Source organism: Helianthus annuus, chromosome 15 (genome assembly GCF_002127325.2).
Source record: "Helianthus annuus cultivar XRQ/B chromosome 15, HanXRQr2.0-SUNRISE, whole genome shotgun sequence".
NCBI classification, from domain to species: domain Eukaryota; kingdom Viridiplantae; phylum Streptophyta; class Magnoliopsida; order Asterales; family Asteraceae; genus Helianthus; species Helianthus annuus.
This window is the reverse complement of record NC_035447.2, coordinates 82,247,649-82,252,849: the sequence shown is the minus strand read 5'-3', so window position 1 is coordinate 82,252,849 and position 5,201 is coordinate 82,247,649. Positions and strand designations below refer to the sequence as shown.

General features: G+C 41.4%; 1 non-coding gene across 1 annotated transcript; it reads left to right on the top strand.

The window, feature by feature from the left end:
* Positions 1-3,831: 3,831 nt before the first annotated feature.
* On the top strand, positions 3,832-3,938 carry LOC118487920. Its single transcript, XR_004882853.1, has one exon. It is a non-coding gene; the product is annotated as a small nucleolar RNA R71 (small nucleolar RNA).
* Positions 3,939-5,201: the final 1,263 nt, after the last annotated feature.

The window sequence follows — 5,201 nt, the reverse complement described above, 5'->3', positions numbered from 1 at the left end:
GCACGGCCCCGTGGTGGGCGTAGAAGCTTCTGCAGAGTTTGTCTTGTTATGCAGGGTCTGACCATGCCCCATGCCCAGCTGTACACGGCCCCGTGGTCAGGTTCTGTTTCCTTGTTTTTTGCTTTGGGGATGCTGCTAAGGGGTCAGGCATATCATTTTATTCCTTCTTCTTGTATTTATGTTGGTTTTGGCTGCTTATTTGTTCCTTTTGTTCTTTTAAGCTCGTTTGGTCCTGTAAATTCAAAAGGAAGAAAGAAACACGCTTTTTCCAACACTAGTACTAAAAATGGTTAGTTTTATGCCCCAATTGATGTAATTTGTATGTTGCATTTTGCACAAATCAAATACCCCCATTCTTGAATCTTTGCTTGTCCTCAAGCAAAACTCTTTAATATGTGGCTTACACACCCAAATGGAAGAGGTAGAGGAGAAGTTTGTGGCTTATCTTGAGTGTCTGGAATCCAAGATCTTTATTAAGTTTGGTTTTTATTTTATTTACAATCCTATTCGTCATGATTTATATAGAACACTTGTTAAGAACAATTATTTATTTGGGCATAACATGCCTCCTTAAAATTCCATTTATATACAAGTTCACGTAGCTCACGGGAGATCACTCAACACTCGGCCGATTTGTGTATTTTTGTGAAACACTCGATACCGGCATGGAACTTACTTCTACCATATGCTTGCCAAGCGATCAAACCTCCTCCTTTTTAACTATAAACCTTCATAAATATCAAGAGGACTTTGGGAAGGGTTAGGCTTGAGCTAAGGGTAGGTGGTTTTTGGTTAGTGGTTAGTAAAATGGTGAAAAGCGTAAAAAGCGTCAGTTGTCGTAAAACTTTTTGTTTTTGTGACATTTATTCGAACTAAATAAATTCAAACAAGATTTCTTTGAGGAACTTGTTTGGTTATTGCAACACACACACACACACACACTCTCTCTCTCTCTCTCTCTCTATATATATATATATATTCATGTCACATGATAACCGAGCTTTTTAGTAAAACAAATGGGTTTGAAAGAAAAAGGTTTTGGTGGATAATAGGTGTTTGTTTTTTTTTTCGGGTTTTTGAAACGAAAAGGTTTAGGCTCAAAGGGGTTAACTAGGGGGATTTTTGGTAGTGGTGTAAAAAGGATGAAAATAATGGTTTTGAAAGAAAAATGGGTTAGTCCTAATGCCTCTATCATTTACTTACTTGAGCTCAAGTTGGTAAGGACCGAGAATGTATCGTCTTGGCAAGTTCTAGAGTCGTAAGAACCAAGCGGCTATTCACAAAGAAACAAAAATGAGCATTTAGTTGAAAGATATATGCATATATGCTCAATAAAGGCTCAAAACTCACTTATTGTAGGAATGGGTTTATAATGTGAACAAGTATATATAATCAAATTTAAAAAAAAATTGTCATTCCTTTTCATAATTTTCTTATTCGGTTCTTTTTATTACGACACTATCGATTGTAAATTTATAAAAACATAACCTTTTTAGAACTTGTTATTCTCGAATTAAACCAAGACAAGTAAAAAAATGAAAAGCTTTTGAAAAGATTTGGGTGATTAGCGGTTCCAATAGAGTTTTGTGTAAGACTTGTTATTAGGACTTGCAAGATTCAAGGTTTTAGCATCCCCCCAAACTTAAATTACACATTGTCCTCAATGTGTCCCAAAATAAGTTTTTAGGTTGATTCGAGTGTGTAAAAACGTGTTTAAAAACGAGTTTTATGTTACTGGGCATCTTGCCACAGCCCCGTGTGGTCCGGGCACGGCCCCGTAGTCAGATTGTCAGTATCAAAATTTTCAAAATTTAACAGAAGGCTGGCCACGGGGCGTGTTTACTGGACACCGCTCGTGGCCAGTTACCTGATCTGGAGATTTTTTTCTGTAGAGCCTGGGCACGGGGTGTGTTGGGCTGGGCACGACCCCGTGCAACACATGATGGAAAGTTGGAAAAGTTGACGGGAGGCACTGTTCACGTGCATGGGGTGCGGTTTTAACATCCCTTTGGCAGTTTTCATCTTTTCGAGTGTGATTTATTCCTGAAAAGTAAAACTAAACTAGAAAACATAAAAGTTAAACTAAATTAATACTAGGGATAGTTCCGCGGAATGCCTCCGTGGTGCGCCATGTTTATAAGGGTCCTTGGCTAGACCCAAAGCCAGTCATATGTTACCCGAACGGGATGTATCGCATCCCATGTTGCACCGTCGGAGAGCGTAATCCAAGCTTGAGTCTATGACATCCATGTAGTTGACCGGGTCGTCCTCTACTCTCTTTCCAACCCCGAACTTCATCTCCTTGTCTACAACCCTCAATGTTAGCTTCCCGTCACTCATATCTACCATGGCACGAGCGGTGGCGAGGAATGGTCTTCCTAGAATGAGGGGAACTTCGGTGTCCTCTTCCATGTCGAGTATGACAAAGTTGGCTGAAAAGACGAATTCTCCGACTTTTACCAATAGATTCTTGACAACACCTTGTGGGTATTTGATAGACCTATCGGCGAGTTGTATGCTCATTTTTGTGGGGCTCGTTTTTCCTAGTCCGAGTCGGTCAAACATTGATGCGGGCATGAGATTGATGCTAGCCCCAAGGTCGGCTAGTGCATTTCGTATGGGTGATCCCCCAATGGAGAAATGGATGGTGAAGCTCCCGGGGTCGATTTTCTATTGTGGGAGTTTGTTGAGGAGTACGACGGAGCATTCTTCACTTAGGTTGACCAATTGCAAGGTTTCAATTTTCCTTTTGTGGGTGAGGAAGTCTCTCATGAATTTTGAGTACTTTGGCATTTGAGTGAGGACTTCTACAAATGAGAGATTGATATGCAATTGTTTTAGTATGTTTATAAACTTTGTGAATTGCTCGTCGGTCTTTTGGTAAAGTAACTGACCAGGGTAGGGTACCAAGGGGTTTTTGGTAGGTTCGAAATTTTGTGGGATAGTTGTTTTTTGGTGGGTTGAGGGTGAGTTTGTGGTTTGGTCGGGTGGATTGTTGATGGTTGGGGGTAGTGGTGTTTCCTCGGGACCTACGGTCTGGTTTCTTAATGTTATGAGGTGTACTTGCGCCTTTGGATTGGTTTCGGTATTGCTAGGTAATGCGCCTTGTGGTCTCTCGGAGAAATTTTGGGCTAGTTGACTTAATTGTTTTTCAATGTTTTGAATACTAGCTCGTTGGTTTCTAATGTTGGATTCCGTTTGTAGGAATCGATCCGAGTACCTTTTGTCGGTTTCGGAGATGAGGCATGTGATGAGGTCTTCAAGCCTCTCCCGGCCCCCTTGTTGTTGTTGAGTGAAATTTTATGATTCATTTCTTGGTTGTTGTTGAAAGTTTGGCCGTTGATTTTGATTTTGTTGGTCACTACTATTTCCGGGCTCCCTCCAACCAAGGTTAGGGTGGTTCCCCATCCTTGGTTGTAGGTACCCATTGGGGGACGCGACGGTCTAGGTCGATTATCAATGTAGTTTACCATTTCTGTTTGATTTTCCATTTCTTTCATAAAACTTCAATTTTCATGTGGCCCACTACACCCTTCATAAGCCATAACCGGGGCCGTTTTTTTCATTTCCAATTTTTTGATTTTTGAGGACAGGGCCTCGATTTGTGCTTGTAAAGAGGTGTTCTCATCTACTTTATGGGCGCCCGGGGAAATAGACTTTGAGCCTCGAGGGGTGTGCTGTTGAAAATTGTTTTGAGCAATTTCCTCAATTTGATTATAGATTTCATTTGGGCGTCGATTACCTAGAAGTCCCCCAGAGCTTGAGTCGAGTGTTTGTCTCGTGTGTGGCAACAATCCATTATAGAAAGTGGACACTTGTTGCCACACCGTAAGACCATGATGAGGGCATTTCCTCAATAGCTCCTTGAATCTTTCCCAAGTTTCATATAAGGATTCCCCGTCTTCTTGTGAGTATGTATTTATTTCAGTCATTAATTTAGCGGTTTTAGAGGGCGGGAATACTTATATAGAAATTTTTGGGCAAGTTCATCCCAAGTGTTTACCGATCCACTTGGGAGGGTGTTAAGCCAAGCCTTGGCTCTGTCTTTTAGTGAGAATAGGAACATTCGGAGGAGGACGACATCGATTGATGCTCCGTTGATCCGGAAAGTGTCACATATTTCCAAAAAGTTGGTAATATGTAAATGGGGATCTTCATCGGGTAGGCCATGGAAGGTTGCGGAATTATGGAGCATTTGGATCAGATGCGGCCGAAGTTCGAAGTTGTTGGCATCGACGTTCGGTGCATTGATGGCAGCTCCGAGATTACCGACCGTGGGCCGCAGGTAATCCATTAGGGTACGCTAATCCGCCATTGGGAGTTGGTCCCCCAAAGCCTTCTCTTGATTCTTGGCTTATAGTCTTTTTCTTAGAAAGCTTTCGGGTTCATCTAGAGGTTCTTTTATGTCTTTATTGGAACTGGAGCTCATGCACTGCGTAGAGAATTCAGGCCCTGCAATTGAGTTCTAAGTCCTGCGATAAAAACAAAAAAAGAATGTCGGTCAGATCTCTCACCACGGCCCCATGGTCAATGACCACCGCTCGTGGTCGTGTTTACAGTTGCTGTTTTCTGTATCCCAGTTACTGGGGAGTTCAACACGGCCCCGTGGTGCACCTCCACGGCCCGTCGTCACTCTTATGTAACTAAGAAAACAAAAACTGCCAGTAAGAATAATGGGCACGGCCCCGTGTCTGACCGGGCACGGCCCGTGCTGAGCTTCTGCAGAATTTAAAACACTAAGAAAAATCCTAAAAAAATAAGAAAAATGCATAGAAATGATTAGGCCGTCGATTTTAAACTTTCTTAAAATCCTTGTGTCCCCGGCAACGACGTCAAAAACTGGTGTGCATTAAGCGTGATATGATTTTATTAATATTTTAAGCCCGTTTTACGCATTAGTCAAGTTTTAAATTTATAAAACACGATATTATACTAACACTAAACACACACTTGGGCAAGTGCACCCATCGCGAGCGTTGTCTAGTGTTGGTAAGATACTGAAGTCGTCCAAGGACACAAGAGCTTTTAGTACCGGTTTAGCGTCAACGTCTAATCGATCCAATTTTTGAGAAAAGAGTTTTTAAAACATGAAAATAAAACTAAAAATGAAAAGATAAGTAAAATGAAAAACAGATAGATAAGATTGAATCACTTGGATCCAACTCATCTTTAATGTATCCTTTGATGATTTTCGCACTTTT